Raw genomic sequence first — 22,269 nt, forward strand, 5'->3', positions numbered from 1 at the left:
AGTTAAGCATCTGACTTTGGCTCAGGTCATGAGCTCAGAGCCTGGAGCTGCTTCAGATTCTGTGTCTCCCTCTCTCTCCACCCCTCCCCCACTCATGCTCTGTCTTTTTCTCAAAAATAAACAAACATTAAAAAAATGAAAAAAAAAAGAAGCTATAGAGAGCTCCTTTCCCCTTCTATATGTGAGGATATAATGAGCAGTTCGATGACCCAGAAGAGGGCCCTCACCCAGTCACGCTGGCTCCCTGATCTCAGACATTACCCTTCAAGAACTGTGACAAATAAATTTCTGTTGTGTATAAGCCACCTAGTTGGGACATTTTGTGATAGCACCTTGAATGGACGCTGACACCATAGAACTCAGTGTAGAAGCCAGAGGAAACTTACCATGGCTCTTTATCAGACCTCCTGCCATGCCCTCAGGCCCCATCCTATTCTGCCTCCTGCCACTGCCTCTGGCCACTCTCCTCACTACCTTCTCTTCTGCCACACTAGCCTCCAGTTTATGTCTTGAGAAGCCAGACATTGCTTCCTCAGGGCCTTGAACCTCTTCTGCCTGGAACTTTCTTCCTGATGTGTCCCCATAACTCATCCCTCACTTTTCAGGTCTCTTTTTGGAGGTCAGCTTATCAGAGTGGTCTTTCCTGATCATCTGATAAGAAACAGTAACATCACACCCTCTGTGATTCTTCATCGCACCATTCATTACTTGACACTTTTTATATTTCTTACCTCTTCCAACTAGAGTGTAAGCTCCATGAGAGCAGAGACTCTTTTTTCATGGTTATGTTTGCAGTACCTAGAAGTTCTGGACTATACTAGATGCATGTCTGGCTTAAATTGTGTCCCCCCAATAGATGTTGAAGCCTTCACCCTCAGTACCTATGAACATGGCCTAATCTCGAGACAGAGTCTTTTCAGATGATCAAGTTAAGATGAGGTCACTAGGGTGGGCCCTAATCCAAAAAGGCCTGTGCCTATATATAAAGGAGAAATTCGGACACAAAGAGACATGCACAGAGGGAAGATGATGTGAAGAGACACAGGGAAAAGACTGCTATCTGCAAGCTAAAGAGTGCTTGCAGCCAACAGAAGCTGAGAGAAAGGCCCAGACCACATTCTTCCCTAGCACCTTCAACAGGGAGCATGGCCTTGTCTACATCTTGATTTTAGACTTGGCTTCTTGACCTGTGAAACAATAAATGTATGTTGTTCTAAACCATCTAGTTTGTGGTCCTATGTTACAGCAGCCCTAGAAAGTTAATATGGTGCATAATAAGTGCCTGTTGAGTAGGGGATATTGAACGGGCAAATGGTAATATTAGAAGGGCTTGTAGTTCAGCAGGATTGTTTTACCAGTAGTGTCCACTCCTTCCACTCACTTCTTAAAAGTTTGTGGCTAACCATCTAGGAAGCAGAAAATTTGTTTCAGGATTAGTGGAAAAATTCTCTATAGAGGATAGACTTTTATTTTTTTAGACCATTCAATAGTTAAAAAATAAGAGTGTGGTGAGAAAGGTACCAGGTGAAATAAATGAAATAACAGTAACACTTATAGGAAGTTTACCATATGCCAGATATTATTCTAGTACTTTACCTGCTTAATTCTCACCACAGCCCTCTGAAATAGGTATTATTCTTATTCCTAGCTTCCAGATGAGAAACAGAGGCACAAAGAGGTTAAGTGCCCAAGGTCAGACAGCAGTTAAACAATAGTGCTAGAATTTTGAGCTAGGCAGCCTAGTGTCTAATTTAAAATTTTTCTATGTGCTTTTCTACATCTGCAGTTGCTTGCCTGTCTTCACGAACTTCAGCCTTCAGTAGAAGCCTGCTTCTTTAAGGATAGAGGGAATGGGAAGGATGCCCAGCATAAGGTCATGTATGCAGAAAAGGGGCATCCACTCAAGAGGGGAGAAACAGATGAGAAAAAGAGGGAGTTCAGGAGCAGAACTTAGAGCCAGAAGGGCAACTCAGAACCCAAGGTCCCTCTGAATCTCCAGAGATATCATGGAGTATGCTGGGTCTCCTGGAGTAAGTATACTTACTAAAGAACAGGGTGCCCCTAAGGTGTTGGAAGACTTAGAACCCCAGAAGGATGGCAAGCATATATGCCTACTTGGAAGGAACAGAGCAAAACTTGCTCTCTGATGGAGGGCACCCACTGGGACTGCTTTAACTGGGGTTGGGGAGGAATTATAGGAACGTGCAAAGGACACGGAAAGAAGCAGTTAGTGAGGAATGCAGGTGAAGGAGGGTGGAGGCCAGCGGCACCCTTTACCTGCTCCAGAGAACAAATCTTGTGTTCCAGCTTGTGGCTTTTGTATGTTAATATTTTATGATCTAAAAAATCGAATTTATTTTTTGGGTTTTATTATTTGTTAGGTGCTTCCTGAGTGTAGGAAAATAGGCTAGGTTCTCGGTGAGGGCACATCAGCAGAGCCTCACGTGCTTTGCTTCCACATAGTGTGACTCCTTCTCACTTGAATGATTTGGTTCTCCTTTTAGCCACAGAGCACATCATCTGGGCAGACGTTTTGAGTATGCATCAGTGGTGTCGGCAGGGATCCCAAAGACTGGATTGCTCCCCTGGGACTCTGAGAAGGGATTTTTCTTCTTTAAACCCCCCTTTTATTTAAGTGCTGGCAACAGGGTTATAACAAGGAACATATTTCAAGACCATTTTCTCCATCCCTATCTATTTCTGCAATCTTTATTTTAGTAAATAAAAGCTAGGGGCCAAGTCCTGTTTTTCTCAGGACAGTTTTGCCTCTTACACAACATATTTCTGAAATGCTAAATCAGGGGGGCCACTGGGGCACCCTCCATGCACAAAGCAGCACCCGTCGAAGCACACATTTTCTTTACCAGGCTTTCATCCATGTCTTTCCATAAACACACCAGATAAAAAGTCCAGAATGCTGCATTTCTCTTCACACAGACCTCAAGCTTTCTGACATCTGGAAAAAAGTGGTTTGCTATTTGGACCTACCAGCGAAATTCTCTTTCAATTGGATTCACATAAGACTATACTGCTCACTTATAGTTTGGACGATAGCAACACCTTTCCTTTTACTTGGCAACACTAGAAGCCATTTGGATAAAAATGAAAGCCCTTGAAAAAGCATTAGGGAAATTGCCACACTCTTGCCGTAAAGGTGTGAGAGACTGTTGCTCAGTCTTCTGACCAGAGCTGAAAAAGTCTCTTAGCTCACCCAGACCATGTCAGCCCTTTGAACCAGGATCCGAACTCCTGATTGAAAAGTCAACATCTTTAAGGTCTATTCCTGGGGTACCAAATAGCAGAGGTGCAGGCAACCCAGGTCTGCAGAGGAGGGTAACCTGAGGTGAAAACCCCTTTTGTTAGCTTTGAAGGGTCTGGGTTATGCAGACCATCTGTTGACCCTACTCATAATCCCAAGCCATTGGTGAGCACCCCCCACTTCCCTCAGCCTCAAAAGTTTTCCATAGAAGAGGATTTCATGGATCTGAAGGGGGCTTGGCAAGAGAATAGAAAAGAGAATGAGAGGAAACAGGAGAGAAAAATCGTCAAGATGAAAAATTAACAAGATTTATGAGGGCAACGCATCCCTCGCCTACTGCTCAGTACTGCTCCCTGAGATAGATTTTCCAGTTCCTCATACAGACTAGTTTCAAATGAGGCAAATTAGCCGGCTGCCATCACTTTCTTTGAGAAACTGTCAACAGATTAATAGATCTTCCCAATATAGTAATTCCCCCCACCATAGTGAGCCTATATTTTCCATCACATCACTGAATTTATGTTTCCCTTGGAGTAGTCTAAACCTTTGTTTATGCCCTTTGGACGCTTGTTTCTTATCCACTGCTATCGTATTTCCTTGTAGCGATGTGATCTCTTGGCCAGGTTATATGCATTTAAGCCTTTGGAGTAAATCCTTCCAACCCATAATTATTTTCATGCCGCTCTTCAGATTTCCTCTGTGTACTATCATCTTGTGCTTTGGGGCTCTACCCTGTGCAAAGATAAATGGTAATGGGTCTGTGCTTGGGTCTCGGTGCCTGGAGCAGGGTTCAGTACCAGGGGGTACCAGTGTCTTTCTGGCTTCCACTCTTGCTTTATGGCAAGTTATTAAACCTTTTGAAATCTAAAATTTCTCACTGGTAGCAAAAGTAATTTTGGCCTTTCTCTCACTTCTTGGCCATTGAGTTTGTTTTTATATTCTGTTAACCCCTATGCCCAAGTATGGGGGTACCTCATTCTTATTATTCCCACCATGTGGCCTTTTGGGATGTGGGGACAAGGTTAAGGGTGCAGAGAAAAGATAGGTCTTTTGTGATTCTTACAGAAAGGGAAAGGGTGTGAAGAAATACAAGTTGCCTTAAAAAAATATGGACAGGATTTAATGTAGGTAGAAGAAGATTGAATCTCTTGGAACAAAGTGTTGACTAAATACAGTGCTTACATCATACATACAATCTCAAGAGGCTATGCATGAGATCACCTCTATGCCTCATGTTTGGTCGGTGCCTCATTTGCTCTGATCAGCACACAGACTTCTGTTCTGCTACTCTGTTCTTCATTTCTTTTTTTCACCAAACCTCAGACTTTGGATCCTATTTTTCTCCCATATGTGCTTAAAAACTTTTTTAAAAATTCATCTGTGTCTTTTGGTTTTATAGAAAAGTCTTGAGAAAACCTGAAAACCATTAGGATTTCGAAAGGCAACTTGATTAAGACCCTGCCCCCCTCCCCTTCATTTAAAAAGAAAAGCCCTTCAAAGTTCTTCAGCTATGAAGAACATATTTTTAGGTTCCTTGTGGTTACTTTAATGTCTGACCTTTCTTTGACATCGCCTTTGTGAGAGACAGGGCATATCTCCAGAGATAAAAATTTGATCCACCATTTTTAGCCCATGCCAAGTCCCAAATAGTTGACCCTGATTCATCCTGTTAAAGTTAAATGCTTGTCTTCTTTCATTCACACCCATTGAGCACAGCATCACTCAGACCTTTTGGTGCCCCTTCCTCTCCTCTCTCTACCTCTCTCCTGTTCATGGAAACAAAAGTTGGCCCTGAATCAAAGAGCTCAGCAGTCCTGACCAGGCATTGTCCTGTTGTGGCCTTCACTGGCTGTTTTCTGTCTATCTTCTCTTCAGAGCTGGTTATTAGGCCAGACATGGGTCCGGCTTTTTAGAGACTTCCTCTCAGCTCTCCTCTGCCTGCTCCTGCCCCCTAATACAGGGTCCATGTGACCACTCAGAACCTACACCATTTCTTCTAGATTGCTCTAGATAGTTGGGACCCAGGACCCTGGATGGCTACTCAACAGCCCAAGCCCCTTTCCAGGGTCTGTGTGCAAACTTGTCTGGCATTGAGCAGTAGCCAACGGGGGCTGTGTGGACGATGAAGACAGAGCTTAGAGGTGAGGCCTGGGATGTCAGCCTCTGTGTTGTTGGACAGAACCAGAGGAGGAAAAGGCAGTAGAATAGGTCCCAGGCCAGGAGCCAGGTGACAGAGTCCATCTTTCCCTAAGCCTCTGTTGTCCAGTGCTGAGCTCTGAGGAGTAAATTCTAAATGTGAGGTAGGTCTCCCAGATTTATCTGTTAAGATAGAGAAGTAGACCCATTTAATAGTTTGTTAGCCTGCTATATAACTGAAGTGCCTAGACCTATACTAGACAGGCCTCCCTTTGTATTCTCTGTCCTCATCCTCCAAGGACACATGCTAGGAGTAAGTCTGCTTGGGATATAAGCTTGGGGCAGTCTGATTTTATAGCTCATAGTGAGAATGATCAGAGAGGAGTGCTTTCTGCTGAATGAAAGGGGAGGCTGGCAACTGAATCCCCCCTTCTAGAGATGCCTTGAGCTTCTCCATTGAAGTGTTTGACCCCTCAATGGAATGTGGCTCTCTGGGGAAAGAGCTGTTACAGTTCCAGAATCTTCCAGTCTTGGGATGCTGGCATTGGCACGTACTCTCCCAGTGGCACATTCGTTACCTTGCAAAGCTGACTGGGTAGGGGGCCTGCTCTATTTTATTATAATCATCACTCAAACCAAACCCAAGCAGTCACCCTACACCAGTACAGGTCTGTAGGGAACAAATCTTCCTTCTCTGTCTTGGCACAGACATTTGTGCTGTTTGATTCCCAAAGTGTTGTTCATCTAAAGCCGGAGTCACTTGCGTTGTTTAAGGAAAGGATTAAATATCGCTGTGTTCTTTTCCCTGAGTGAATAAAAAAGAAACATCTTCAAAATGATGATGTATTTTTTTAAACCCCCAAATAATATTATTAAACATTTTCATGCTGATGAAATAAACTTTTCAAAGTAATATGGAAAAAATGATTTCATTTAAACACCTTTTAGCCAAAAAAACATATGCTGCTGGTTAAGCAGTGCAGGAGTGGAGAGTTTTGCAAAGCCGGCCTGCACATCTTGAGGTCTGTGGTTCGGCCACTGGCCCCACCATTGACTCAGGACTCAGCCGGGGTGGAACCCAGCAGGCAGGCAGACCATGTGTCCTGGAGGGTCTCCAGAATGGAGACAGGTTTGCCCAGGTGGGCAGGGAAGTGACTGAATGTATGCATGTGGACAACTGTGCAAACTTCTCTGCAGAAGCAGCCTGCCAAGCTGCACCACAGGCTCCCAAGGCTTCAGGTGTCCAGCGTGCTGACCGATTTATGACTGATGCGTGCATTTCCCTGTTCAGGCTGCCCACATATCAAAACCATAAATAACTGCTAAAGAAGAGGACCCTTCTCCCTTCTCTGCAGTGATTTCATTTTACAATATCAGGAAATCTCATCATAGGCAAGCAGTGTGCCTGAAACCTTAGCATTAACTGTATGCCTTTGCAAAAAAACAAGAGAAAGCAAACTCCTTCAAGCAACCCTGGATAGGCCTGTGTAAGAAAAATGTATGTATGTATCATGAGCTGATTGTGTGCCAACCAGTTAGAGCAAGAGGTTTGAACCAGCAAGGATCAGAAGGGTGGGCTGAGCTAGGACGAATGAAATGCTGGTGTCTCTCTCTATATATATATCTCTGTATATCAATATATATATATGTTAGATATATATTACATATATTGATAGATATAGATATGGATCTAAATATCTATATAGATATCTATATATCTATGTATAAATATATATCTATATAGATACATAATATATAGATATAGATCTCTCTCTCTCTATATATATATATATATAATTATATTGTACATGTGAAACTAATGTGACACTGTTAAATATCAAATATCTTTCCTCTGGCAACCATTGGTTTGTTCTCTATATTTAAGAGTCTTGTTTTTTTGTTTGTCTCTTTTTCTTCATTTGTTTGTTTGTTAAATTCTGCATATGAGTGAAATCGTATGGTATTTGTCATTCTCTGTCTGACTTATTTCACTTAGCATTATATCCTGTAGATCCATCCATGTTGTTACAAATGGCAAGATTTCATTCCTTTTCATGGCCAAGTAGTATTCCTCTGTGTGTGTGTGTGTGTGTGTGTGTGTGTGTGTGTGTGTACCACATCTTTACCTATTTATCTATTGACGGACACTAAGGTTGCTTTCATATCTTGTCTATTATAAATAATGCTGAAGTAAACATAGGGATGCATATATCTTTTTGAATTAGTGTTTTTGTTTTCTTAGGGTAAATAGTAGTGGAATTACTAGATTATATGGTAATTCTATTTTTGATTTCTTGAGGAATCTCCATACTGTCTTTCACAATGGTGGCACCAATTTGCATTCCCACCAACAATGTATGACATACCCCTTTACACTTTTCAGAATGGCTAATATAAAAAACTTGAAGACATAACAAGTGTTAAAGAGGATGTGGAGATGAAGGAAATGTCTTTTGCTTTGGTTTTGTAGCCTATTGATTCACTGAATATCTTGGTGAAAGTTACTTGTGTCCTCATGATTCTATCTCTACCAATGCAGTCGTGCAGCTTAAAAGTGCACACACTGGTTGTAAACAGTGTAAACAGTGACAATAAGAAAGACTCAACAAGCTTAACATAATTTATTTTGTTTAACAACTACTTATATGTCTTACCAAGTACTGTTCTAAGCACTTATAAATACTCATTTAACCCATGGATCAGGTACTATATTCTCCCCATCTTACATGTGGAGAAACTAACAAAGAGTAGTTCAGATATTTGCTCAAGGTCGGTGGAGCTGAGATGGAAACCTAGGCGGAGTGACCAATCATCCGGAATCGTCCGGTCCTGATGGGTTTCTTGGGTTATGGAACTTTCAGTGTGAAAACAGGATAGTCCCATGGCAAACACTGGTGGTTGGTCACTATAGAAGTTCAGCTTCAAAGTCTGGGTCAGTTGTTAGAACCCACCGCTTGTTTCTGAATTCTTTTGGAATCATTGGCTAACGGTCAGCTTAATTAAGATTTCCCTCGGGTTCCTGTTCCTTGTAGGTACGGACATAAGACTGGGAGATGTGTGGCCTATGGGGGTTCTGGGAAGGGTGAAACCCTTTGTTTTGGAGCCAAGAGTCTGCCCCGTATCAGTGGGTTTAGTGTACTTGCTCTTGAGAACAGTCTATACTGTCCTACTTTGTTTCTCTCAACAATGGAACAAAGGGAATAATGACTGACAAGATAAATCTAATTAGTATTTGTCAATTTTGATGAATTTCAAAATGTACTTTCAAATATACAGTACTTGAGACCTTTGAGAAGGTGAATCTTTCCATAGCTCAAGCTGCCCTAACAAATTACTGTAGACTGAGTGGCTTAATGAACACATACTTATTTCTCCCAATTCTAGAAACTGGGAAGTCCAAAATAAAGATGCTCAGATGACTGATGTCTGGTGAGAACTGCTTCCTGGTTTTCAGAAGGCCATCTACTTACATCCTCACATGATGGAAAGCAGAGGGAGGAACCAAGCTTTCTCCTGTCTTTTCTTAAAAAGGCACTAATCACGTCATGAAGGGTTCACCCTCAAGACCTACTATAAACCTAACTACCTTTCAAAGACTCCACCTCCATATACCATCACATTGGGGATTTGGGTTTCAACATATGAATTTTGAGGAGTCAAAAATACTCAGTCTATAACACCTTCCTGCCCCTTCCTCCCCAGCCAGTGCTCATGAGCAATCTGGGGAAGAAGACAAAGCATTCTTTGACCACACAGCTTGTCTATTGTGGGCAGACATGTCCACGCTGGGCCCCACAGGGCTTCAGCTCTTTGTGATGGAAGAGTTCACCTCCCCAGCCCTTAATCAGGGCACCGACTCCTTGCTGTTCAGGCTTTGTTTTTATATCATGAGCAAAGCTCAGAGGAATCAGAGCAGAGAAGAATCTTAATTGTTCCAGGAATTGTGCCCAAGAAAAGAATCCTCATCTGGTCATAACTTCCACGCATGTTCTCAGCAGATAATCACCTAATTCTCATTTTCCAATGTTCTTTTGTGCTATAGAACTCGGGGTCATGCAGGTTGGGATGAATCTAGCTGTACCACTTACTACTGTATGGTTTTATTTGAACCTTGGTTTCCTCATCTCTAAAATGGGGATACTAACGCCTGCCTCACATGACCAGCTATAATCTGAGCAGTGCACCCAGCTTAGCACCTGGCCTGCAGATGGTATACATCGCAAGATGCTCTGAGGCCTCTCAGAACTTACCTACGAGGATAAAGCCTGATCAATGACTGGTGATTCATACACACATTTTGTTTAGCAATTAAACCTGTAAATGTGTATTATTTTTTCTGAATAGGTTAATATATTTACATAAGACAGATATGAAAGCATACATAGTGGAAAGTCTGGCTCCTACCGTTGTTCCTGGACTCCTCCTACTTCTTCCTCCAGAAGTAAATGTACTCTTTTCAGACCCATCTTTGGCCTACATGAGCAGATACATATACACCTTAATCTTTCCCCCCTTTTATACACAAAGGGTTATGTCTTCTTTTAAAAAATTAGTATATATTGGAGATCATTTAGTGCAGAAATTATATTTTAATTTATTTCTAGCTCTATGGTATTCTGTTGTATGGCTCGACATGCCTACAACCTCTTATCGGTAATTCTTAACTGAAAAACATCTCTGAAAACTAGACATTTTCCTAAGTTTGTGGCAAACTCATTTGGTGGCAAAATATGACTTGAACTGAGGTGAGTTGTGTTTCTCCCACGTGGTATGACTATTCATGTTTTTTCTGTAGTAATATTAATCTATTTGATTGCTAGTATTGCCCCAGAACACTCCAGAGTATTATATAATATGTGGTATATTCACTGTATTAGCTTTCTAAATTCCAAAAAGCTCTGACCCGCAAACCACATCAAACCCCAGGGTTTTAGATAAAAAATTATGCAGCTGTACCGCAGTCCGTTTAACAAGCCCCCTGTCGACCACCATTTGGAGTTTTAAAATGCTTTTTGCTATTAGAGTGTTGCAGTATATACCTTTGTACATATGATGTCATTTCACATGTGTAAAATAACCTATGTAAGATCTATTCCTAGAATTCTAGGCCAAAGAGCAAATGCATTTGCAGTCTTGATATATTGAGGTTAAACTGTTCTCCATAAAGGTCTTTTCATCCTCTTCGGCCTACTTCCACATCTTCCCCAATACTGAATTCTTCTTTTTAATTTATTTTTGTTTTAATGACAGTAAGCATCTGTTTATACTTTGAAGGATCATATTAGCTTCCTTTTCTGTGAATTGTTCATCTGTTTTGCTCATTTTTTACATTGGCTTCTTGGAGGTTTTCTTAGTGATTTGTTGGAGCTCTTTATATATGAAAAAAAAAAGCCTTTTCTAATGTAATTTGCAATTTTTTTACCTAGATTGATTTTTGTCTTTTGACTTTACCTTTAGTGGCTCTTGCTATGAGGTTTATTTATTTGAATGTTCATTAATTTATTTACTCTCTCCCTCCACAAACAATTTTCCTCCAGCCTATGTGTTTTTATTCTATGTCTTGCATAATCTATTCCAATTTTTTACAAAAAAGAAATAGAGAAAAGGACATAAGCTGAACAACTAACCCTATGACTCAGCAACTGATAGAAGACCCTGAACATTTTCAATTTAGCACTTAAACAAAGGGTTTTGTTTTAAACTTTTGTATCTATTAAAATAGCAACTTCCAACAGTACATAATGAATGGAATAATTTTAGTTTTGAACACAAATATTTGTTTGTCTTAGTCAAAAAGCACAAGTGTGTGAACCCTATGACTCTCATCCAGACCCTGATTTCCTTCCTCAAAACACATTTTGCTTGTATTGTGTGCATGTGTGCCTGTGTTTTGTTTTACGAAAATGCTCTTGTCCTCATTTGCCTTCTGTGAAAGTCGTTAAAGGGCACACTATATTGGCTGTCCATGTATATTACAGATATATCAGTCACTGAAGATCATGTATTGTACATTAAAAAAAAAGACAGGTATTTGAAGTAAATACTTCATGACCAATGAGACTTATACTGAAATCACTGAAATAACTTCCAGCTATTGAAATAAACATAAAAAAACTAAGGTGTGGTTCAGCACCTGACATTTTAGCAATAATGTTACGTGCACTGTAGTGAGGACATAAAATTGGTATTTAGGAGGGAGTAGATGCTAAAAGTAGCATACAGAGGTGCCTATTTTATTAGGACTCTGTTGTCTGTTCATCGTGTATTTCCACTTGCCTGTTTTGGGCTCTCATAGCCATCTTCTCTTTCACTTTGAGCCTGTGGTTAAGTTTCAAGTATGAGGACCCATGGGGCAAGGCCCAAGGGGAAGGGCTGGGGGAGGTCAGGAAGGGGCCCCTGCAGAAGGCAGGCCTCTGTTTATTCACAGTGCAGGTGCAGGGAGGGTGGCAGGCCAGCGGGCCTCCTGGGGCTTCCCGCAGTCAATCACCCCACCTGGGCCGCTGGACATCCCCTTGGGGCAGCTGTACACAATGTGCAGCCTTTCTCTGTGACATCCCAAACAGGCAGAAGGGCCAGAGTTCACGGAGAGCAGGGCTTTTACTACTCGGCTGTTTTTAAAATTTAGGGCAGAAGTTAAATTGGGGAGAGGGTCCCAAGTGGTAAAAATCTAAATAGTCTCTCTTTCCTTTCCAGTTGCCCCTCTTTCTCCCTCGAGCTGTTCTGACAGTACCTTCGATTTCCTGTCTTGAGCCTCCCCGCTCCATTTGACGAGGTCACTGTTGTTTTTTCCCTCCTGTGAAACTCCTGCTTAGCTTCCAGCCTTTGCAGGAAGTGCTTAATATTTTCAGCAGCAGAAACCTGTCTTTGCAAGCTTCAGAAACATAACTTTCTTTAGGAACGAGAGTGAGACCAGAGCCTATTCAGAAGCTGTCAGCTTCTACCCAGATAGATATTAGGAGAGGAGGAGGTGAGGAACTATGTTATATACTTCAGGGAACCAATAAATCTCTGAAAAATAATTAATTATATTCTTCTTAAGGGCTAAACACTGAATTAAGAATAGAGCAAGGAGGGAAAGAATTAGAGACACAGTTCTTACACTTTAGCTTACAATCTAGTTGGAAAGATGAAATAATGTCTTACTACAACAGGAAACAAGTCAATAGCTCATGTTTAAATCCTAGCAGTGCCAGTTAATAACTGTGTGACATTGGCAAATTGCTTGACCCCTCTGAGCTTCTATTGCTTCATCAGTAAAATGAGGATAGTAATAGCATCTCTCTCACAGGACTGCTCTGAGGATTAGATGGGAAAATGTATTTAAAATGCATATCACTGGACTCAGCCTTTAGGAAGCTTCTGAGAATATTTGTTGGTACACACTCTGTGCCGTAAGAGTAGGGTAGACAAGAGGGTTTCCAGAAAAAGGTGAGGCCCCCGTGGATGCGATGATCAGAAAGTAGTCTTCATGAAGAAAGAAAGACTTGGCCTGGACCTTGAGCAAAGTGAAGAACTTAAAATGTGGAGGAAAGATGAAGGAATATTTTAGTTTGGGGCATGAGAAGTGGTCCAGCTCTGTGGTATTAGGGCTTTCCGAGGCTTCTCCATTGTATGTGACCAAGAAGATCTCCACTATTATCATTTTATATTTTGGGGGGCTGTGATCTTCCAAATAAGACTTTGTTTGCAGTAAGGATTATGTTCGTTTAAAACAAATTGAAAACCAATGACTCAACCAAAAACAATTGATTGGTGGGACAAAAACCATATCTAACAAGATAATTTATATCCTCTAATATTTATTTGTTTGAAGAGTCATTGAATGACCATTTACTGAGCACCTGCTATGTGTAAGGTAAGGAGGGGGGCACAAAGATAACCAATCACACTTACGGTTCCTGTTCCCAGTTTCTGCTCACAAGGCAGGCAGAGTGGGGCAGTCGGCCAGTGCACATGACTTAAGTGATAGCGCTGTGAGCAAAGGGCTTTGGGGCCATCATCGTTGCATGAGTATAATAGGAAGGTCTAGATTGAACAGTCTCCAAAAGTTTTCATAGTTAGAAGAAGTGGCAGATGAGCTATGTGGCTGATCCTCACGTGCTGCCTCTCTATGTTCGGGGTATCATGGGGTGCCTTGCACCCTAAAATAGGTTACTTGGGGATGCGTCCCTCTATAGAAGCCATAGGGTGTGCAGGAAAGAGAAAGGCAAGGCTGGATGCCACGTATGAGCAAGGGACCAATAGCTCTGCCCTTGTCAAAGCTTTGCTAAGAGTCTACACCTACAAAGATGAAAATGTGTTTGGACCCCAGCTGAGCCTGGGGTGGGAAGGGGCAGAGTCCTTTGAGAAGACTTGGGTTAGTGACTGTTTAATTTTAGAGTTGTTCTGACTTACCCCCTTCTGCTTCTGCCCTTCCCTCTCTGCTTTAACAATCATTTCTTAAATACCTGTGCTAGACATAGTCCTCTGTGGACACAGACATATCTGAGTGCAGGACCAGAGGGTCTATGATCAGGTGAGGGGACTCAACAATGGAATGAAATCGAGCCCTCTTAGTTTCTTTTAGGAACCCACAGCTTTTCATTTTTAAATAGCTGCAGAAGGACACGTCTAGTATATCTTTGCAGCCCAGGGTGCCTGTAGAGAATGGACACATAACGAACATTTCTGCCACGGAATGAAATGAAGCCAAATGGGGCATAGCTTTGTGATTAAATTTACAGATGAAACCTGATAGAGATAGGATCTGGGAACACCAGTGACAATTGAGAAACTGCCCCAAAGGGATGGAGGGGAAAGGGACTAGCTGTATGGGCAGGAAATAACAACTTGAGGTTTGACTTTGAACAATGGAAGGGTAATTCACCTATGGTGACATAATTGAAAACACAGATATTCAGCCTCGAAAAGGCACATTGAAATCTAAAATGTTGATAAGGGCTTGGGGAGACTAAGTAGCAAATTGGATTGCAGATTAGATCAGGACAAAGTTGCAAAAACTAAACCCAGTGAGGGGTCTGCCAGTCTTGTAAACCCTGTTTAGATGGACTGTGAACTGGTGCAGGCAGTGGAAGGGCTGGGTTATCTATCATAAGACAAGGGCAAGGAGGCTCCTATGCTCACTGTCACCCTTCACAAACACACAGCGGAAGGCGGGCGAGAGCTAATATCTGGGAAGCCATTGGATGGTGAGGGTCTGAGTGAGGCAGAGATGATGTCTCTCTTGGCTTGAATAAAGTGGGAAACAGCACTTTTTCCTAACTGAAAGATATGCTGGGATAAGATGGAGTGGGGAGGCTTCAGAGAAGAGGCTGATGTAGGGGTAGAAGAAATTGGTCAGGAAAGGCCCCCTTTTGCATCTAGCAAAGAAAGTGGCACATGGTGGCCACCAATTAGAGTTATTAGATAAATGTGAACTAACTAAAGCCAACTGGTGCCTGGGAATAAATAATACTGAGGGCTGTCTAGTGAAGGTGCAGGCCTATGGGATCCTAGGACCCTCCGGGTAGTCACAAGCTGGCATATTGTATATGCTTTAAGAAATTTTTTTGAAGTTTATTTATTTTGAGAGACAGACATAGGGAGCAGGGGAGGAGCAGAGAGAGAAGAAGAGAGAGAATCCCAAGCAGGTTCCACATTATCAGTGCAGAACCCAATGGAGGGCTTGAACTCGTGAACTGTGAGATCATAATCATGACCTGAGCTGAAACCAAGAGCTGGATGCCAAACTGACTGAGCCACCCAGGCACCCCTAGCATATTGTATATTTTTAAATGATTTTACAGTGTCTATAGTCTTTTGCCATGTGTTAACTTTGGAGTTTTATATTTTTTCATTAAGTTTCATAAAAGTAGCCTCTTCCTTCTTTTTTCTTTTGTAGTATACAAGAATACAGAGATACTACACTTTAGCTCATTTAAATTGCCCACAGATCAAAACAGTCTGAGAACCAACACTTTAGAAAGTGCTGATGATCCGATTTAGAGACTCAGTAAGTATTTGTTATCTTCCCAGTTCGGCAAGAGAGAGAATCAAACATTGTTTGATTTCCATCCTCTGCTTTTGCCTATCATGTTGGTGATTCAGCCCAGAGGATTCTATGTCCTTCACCTCTTTCCACCCCCCACAGTCACTGGCCTGTGTCACCTGAGGAACTGCAGTGGCTTCATCCTGCACCCCCCATGCCTTCTTCCATCTGGGCCACTCCCCTTTGGCAACATCTTTAATGCCTTCTCCTTGCTTTTTTTTTTTTTTTTTTTTTTTTTTTTTGCATTCTCACATCTTGATTTGCTTTCCAAGGCTTCTACCATGCTTTCTCCAAGGATGTCTTTTCTCATGCTTCCATCTCCCTAGTAGATCTTACTCATCCTGCACCTTCCCTCCCTTTCCCATTTGTTCCATTCTAAAACCTATTAATCTATTGAGGCACAGCTTCAAGGCACAAGCCTTTCCTAGATCTTCCAGCTTGAGGCTGTCCTCCTTCCTCTGAGCTCCATGATGCTTGCAGTTCATCTGACCATCTCCTGCGGGTCAGATGGACCAGTCGCTGTATTGGCATGTTAAGAGCACATGCTCTGGTATTTGAAACATGGCTCTGTCATTTACTAAGCGTGTACCTTCTCTAAGCTTGAGCTTTCCTGTCTGTGAAATGTGTGTGAACTGCTCCAGAAAGTGACTGCAGAGGTCAGTCACTTGAACTGTATTGCACGGTACAGGATGAGGATCAATGATGACCTCTATCATTACAATACTAACTAACTGAAAAATAAAATGTCTTAGTTTATTATATTGATACGTGTTCATGTCTTACCTTGAGCCTTATTTGAAGGGTTCTTTCCAGACAGAGCTCTTGGCTAACTCATCTTTGCACCTTCTGTAGCACTCAGCTAGTGACTTCCTGTCAACCAGATCCTCAAAGAGTGCAGTTGGCACCCTTGACCAGATAAACAGCAGAATAATCAATGGCACGATGTGGAATGCCTTCTTGAGGCAATCAACTTGCCATGGACTCAGCCTAACCTTCACAGCAAAACCAAAGTGATGGCAAATTCAGGCATTTCCAGGCCTGCTGGTAGAAACGCCAAGCACACGGATGAGCAGGTGGTAACCTCAGGGGTTTATCTGGTTGGGTTATACAGTGAACTAATTCACTTCTATGCTTTATTTCCTGCCTTTATTTGACCAATCTGTATCCACCCAGCAGCCAAAGCACGTAACCGAGCCCTGGAAATACAGGCAGGTTTCCTTCTTTGGGTCTCCTGGGAGCTTCACTACCACAGCCATTATTAACTGGCTGGAAACAATTTAGCATCTGGCTCCCAAGAGGCAGAAATGTATAGAATAGGGAAAGGGGTGAAAGTACATCCCATCCTGTCGTTTAAACAATATTCTGGCTCTGAAAGGAAAAAATCTAAACACATTTTTTCCAAGAAAATGTGGATATAGTCATTTTTCTTGAAAGAGGCCAATGTTTATAGCCTTTTGATAACAGAGACCATTTCAGAGAGTAAGGTCTCTCTTGAAAAAGTTTGAGGGAGGTTTGCTTTCTGAAGTTTTTTTTTCCTGCCTCTTCTCCTCTTCTCATGCACCCTCATGCCCCAATTGTCCCACTGTAGGAACTTAGCTCCTATTTTCTCCCTTGGGCCAGGCATGCCCTTGGGTGACTGCTCTGGACCCACTCCTGGGGCTGGGCCCTATAGTCTGACTGTGTCCGCTTCTCCTCTCTCCTCACTCCTACCCCCATCTGCTCCCAAACCAGTCTGAGGGGCCTGCCAGTCACTGGTTCATGAAGCATGTGTGCTGTTAAATGAGGATCTCTAATGAGACAGTTTTATAATTCCACAGAGTGCTTCTTTTGGTGTAAAGATTTGAGCCCCATATGATCTACACACTTTCATTGCCAGCCATGGAAAACTAGAGATATTTTTATGTATCTATCATTTTCTTTCAAGTAATCTTTCCCTAGCCTGCCAGGAGATAATACAAAAGCTAGGCCAAAATACCCCCAAGTTTGTATTGGAGCATTTTCATCAAAGTGACAGCACATTTTGTATATTAATGGTGGTGAAATGGAGAAATGGTCTGCTTTCAGGTAAAACATTTTCCTACTGGTTTGCAGGTACAATTGGAGAGTTTTAAATCTTGGAAAAAAGAATTAGAGCCTGAGGTGATTTCCCTCAGGCATTTCTGGGTTCAACCATGTCCCAAAGGTTGGCACAAAATCACAAAAGGCCTATCGTTGGTACTGACGGGATGGGGAAAAGATGGTTGCTAGAAGTGGTTTTCCAGCTTTGCACAGAACAAAAGCGTAGTGAGGGGCAAAGGTTTTACCTGGTAGTGTTCTGCAGCTGTTTCAAAATAAGAAGAAAAGACAAAACATGGTTGGAGTTCGAGATAGTTTATATAAAGAGAATATAATGCTGACTAAACAAAGCAAAATGTCACGAACCAAATTGAAGTAAGAATAGTCAAAACAATGAGATGGCCTTACTGAAGTGGGGAAACCAAAGAACAGAAGAACAGTTGAACAATATGGAAGCAAACCTTCTAGAGGAAAACTGCTATTTGAAAAGAAACCCAAACTATGCCACAGTCTATCTACTTTCCTTACATAAAAAGTGAAACTTGTGTGCCAGAAAGATGTACTTAATGGCATCTGAAATGACAGGAATTAGTCTCCCTGGTAATAAGAATTCATTCTTTACTCACTGAGAGCAAAATTGTGCCAGTAAGTCGTGGTTTCTTTGTTACCTGGGTTCATATCTACAGTAGACCCCAAATCTTTGTTCTTAGAATATTTTTGGCAAGATCTTAGTGCTCATCAGTAAGATCCTTGTGGCAGAGTCCAGGATGGGAAGATGTATCTCCAAATTCATATTCAGATTCATTTTTAAATAAATCATATTGGAACCTTTCCCCCATTTTGCCCAACTGCCACCTTCCACCTCTGGCAACGTTCAAGTATTATTTATTCCCTTTTATTAACAAAGAACCTGAGAGCCCAGGAGGTTATGCTGTTTCCAAAGTCTTACTTGTACACCCTTCTGCATATGTAAATAAAGTTGCTGCCATAGATTTAAATATAGGTCTGGAGCAATCAAGAACATTGTGTTAATGGATGTTCCCAAAGCTCTGTGTGGTAACATAAGTGGGGGGCGGGGGGGAACTGCATATAAAAGTGTGTTCCAGCTGAGTTAAACATGTTATATGCAGAGGGGAAAAAAGGCTGAAAGGAAATATACTTCCCTGGGAGGTAGGATTATGGGGAACTAGTATTTTTCTTTATTCTCTTGTCTGTTTTCCAAATTTTCTAGAGGAAATGTGTATTACTTTTTTTTTAAGCAGAAAAAATAAGTGTTAGCAACTTGGAAAATGAATTTTATAAAGGAATAAAATTGTACACAAATACTAACAATTCAGACTGGTGAAAGACAACTAAAGGAGACTGTGGAGGCTGCTTAAGAATAAGTGAAGCCAGGGGCACCTGGGTGGCTCAGACGGTTGAGCATCCGACTGGCTCAGGTCATGATCGCCCATTCCGGAGTTCAAGCCCTGCATCAAGCTCTATGCTGACAGCTCGGAGCCTGGCCCCTATTTCAGATTCTGTGTCTCCCTCTCTCTCTCTGCCCCTCCCTTGTTCCCATTCTTTTTCTCTCTCTCAAAAATAAGTAAACATTTAAAAAAAAAGAGTAAGTAAGCCAACATCCCCCAGAGGAACAGATGCAGACCAGTTTAGGTTCCTGTCTGAGGGTGTCAGGCCCAGTAGTAGAAGGTTTCAACCAAAAGTTTGAACCATTTGAATATTCTGCAAAGACAGAGGCTTCAAGACTAAAGTATGAAAAGCCAGGGAAGATAGAGCCCCTGAGGGTAAGAATGTCATTATAAGATGCCTTCCTGTGGAAATGAAGGTGCTAACACTCCCCTCCACCTGCTCAAAAGCGGAGCTAGAGCTACCAATGGATCACTGGTTGCTCAAATCTGACTGTGTACGTAATGTGGCGTAACTGGATGAAATCCATGTTCTGTGCTGGTTGCAATTTGCTTTAGCTCTCCTTCCATCTCAGAGCCATTCTATGTGGGTTTCCTGCCCAGAGTCACACAGGTGGGAGATAATAGAGTCAGGGCCTGAAGAAGTCTCCCTATTGGTAGTCCCACCCCTTTCCATCACTGTGTGCTCAATCTCTTTTATGTCATTCTATTTCTATATGTGGGTTTTATGCCTAAAAGAAAATTCTGAATTCTTAGGTGCTAAATTTAGCCTGAATCATAGGTAGGGTAGGATTAGGTGGTTTACTAAAGGCCCAGAAAACCCATGGATGCAGAAATTTCTTTTTTATGTGTGAACCTGAATGCCTGAAAATTTACCTTTGGAAACAACTCAGTCCTTCAGGGTAGACCTGGGGGTGTCACGGCGATCTTTGTCTGAAGTCCATATTGCAGCATTACTGGACTAGTAAGTAACCAAGAGTCATGGATCTTATCCAGGCCATTATGCACCATCGAGCAAGTAGGTCAAACTTTTTGGGCCTCTGTTTTGTCATCAGTAAGTCCTCATGAACAGTTCTTAGTCATTCTACTTGGAGGGGGAATTAGTTCACCAGATTTTCTCCTCTAGCATGACCACTACGGGAGGAGGCAGCTTTGGAGGTTTTAATGGGAGAGATGAAAAGCCGAGCTCTGGAGCATGGCCACTCTCCACGGAGTGCAGATTCGGGGAGGAAATTGAGGGGGGACAGTCCTGGGAGCCAGCGGTCCAGAAGAGAGGGAGGGCCCCACACAGAAATTCGGGGCAGACCGTGTGTTTGTTGCACTTATCACCATGAGGACAGCGAGGCTGTCTTTCTCATCCTCTTCTTCCCATCTAAGCGTGTTGTGTGCACTCATCTAATGTCCATTTCTTTTGCCCACAGCGACCCCCTCCATTGGGAAATGTTAAATCTCTTAGACCTTCCCACAGCCATTATATCTGTACATCTGTAGTCAAACCTACAGGAAAAGAGGAGCACATGGATCAGACCCATGATGCATTCACCCCCAAAGTTCAGGGAACATTGGTGAAATTCCTTTCCTCTCTCTCAGGACACCCTTAATCCCACTTTTTGGAAGTGCCCTTTGTTTGTTAGGCCAGCACTTTGTAACCTTGTCCTTTTTTAATATATTCCTTAAGGAGAGTCTGTACTCACCATTGCATATAGACTGACTCAGGCCTTTTGCACCTTTTGCTGTGTAACATGGTCACTGGGCTTAGTTGGCTTCCCTTTCTGTGCTGGAGCCAAACTTACTAGTAGCTTGAATGGAAGGAAGGATGGGCAGCCAGACCTGAGGTGATAGAGAAGCTGGAAAGGTAACATCCAAGTAATTAAGAATTAACTATCTTAGGGGCGGCTGGGTGGCTCAGTCGGTTAAGCATCCGGCTTTGGCTCAGGTCATGATCTCGGGGTTTGTGGGTTCGAGCCCCACGTCGGGCTCTGTGCTGGCAGCTAGCTCAGAGCCTGGAGCATGTCTTCAGATTCTGTGTGTGTGTCTCTCTCTGACCCTCCCCTGCTCGCGCTGTCTCTCGAAATAAATAAATAAATAAATAAATAAAGTAATTAATTAATTAATTTAATTAAATAAAAAAGAATTGACTATCTTAGCTGGAATTTCACATTCTGAAGTTAAGAAAGTTTTCACCCAGAGAATCAGAACCTCCCAAGAAACACATGATTATCAATTAATAGTTTAAGTTGGAGGGGGGCTTTTTCCTTCCTGTTGTAGATGTTCATATTTATAGAAAGTGTTCTAAAATATGTACCTCTCAGGGTCCCTGAGTGGCTCAGTTGGTTAGGTGTCAAACTTTTGATTTTTTCTCAGGTCATGACCTCACGGTTCATGGGATTAAGCCCCATGTAAGACTCTGTGCAGACAGTGTGGACCCTACTTCAGATTCTCTGTCTTCCTCTCTACCCCTCCCGTGCTTGTGCATGCTCTCTCTATCTCTCTGTCTCTCTCAAAATAAATAAGTAAACGTTAAAAAATGTGTGACTTTCTTAAAAAGTTTAATTGCCTGTGTCCTAAGAGGGGGAGAAATAAAAACACAAAAACCTCTGCCATTTAAAAAAGGAGGTCCAAGTACACTTTGACATGACTAGAATGAGGCTAATGATGAAGGTGTCTATTTGTTATAGTGGCAGATATTATGTCATCTGTTAGTGTTTCTCTTCTCATGGTAATTTCCTAACAATCTTGATTAAAGAAAAAGTCCAGCTATGTGGTCAGTGTTTTAAAATTTGAAAGTTCAAACGTGAAATACATTAAAAAAATTGTTTTTACATTTATTTATTTTTTTTAAATAGTTTATTGTCAAATTGGTTTCCATACAACACCCAGTGCTCTTCCCCACAACTGCCCTCCTCCATCACCATCACCTCTTTCCCCCCCTCCCCCTTCCCCTTCAACCCTCAGTTCATTTTCAGCATTCAATAGTCTCTCAAGTTTTGCATCCCTCTCTCTTCCCAACTCTCTTTCCCTCTTCCCCTCCCTCTGGTCCTCCATTAGGTTTCTCCTGTTCTCCTGTTAAACCTATGAGCGCAAACATATGGTCCTTCTCTGCCTGACTTATTTCACTTAGCATGACACCCACTTTCCTACAAATGACCATATTTCATTCTTTCTTATTGCCATGTAATACTCCATTGTATATATATATATATATATATACCACATCTTCTTGATCCACTCATCAGGTGATGGACATTTAGGCTTTTTCCATGATTTGGCTATTGTTGACATTGCTGCTATGAACATTGGGGTACATGTGCTTCTATGCATCAGCATTTCTGTATCTCTTGGGTAAATCCCTAGCAGTGCTATTGCTGGGTCATAGGGGAGTTCTA

The sequence above is a fragment of the Suricata suricatta genome, chromosome 4 (genome assembly GCF_006229205.1).
Source record: "Suricata suricatta isolate VVHF042 chromosome 4, meerkat_22Aug2017_6uvM2_HiC, whole genome shotgun sequence".
In the NCBI taxonomy this organism is placed as follows: domain Eukaryota; kingdom Metazoa; phylum Chordata; class Mammalia; order Carnivora; family Herpestidae; genus Suricata; species Suricata suricatta.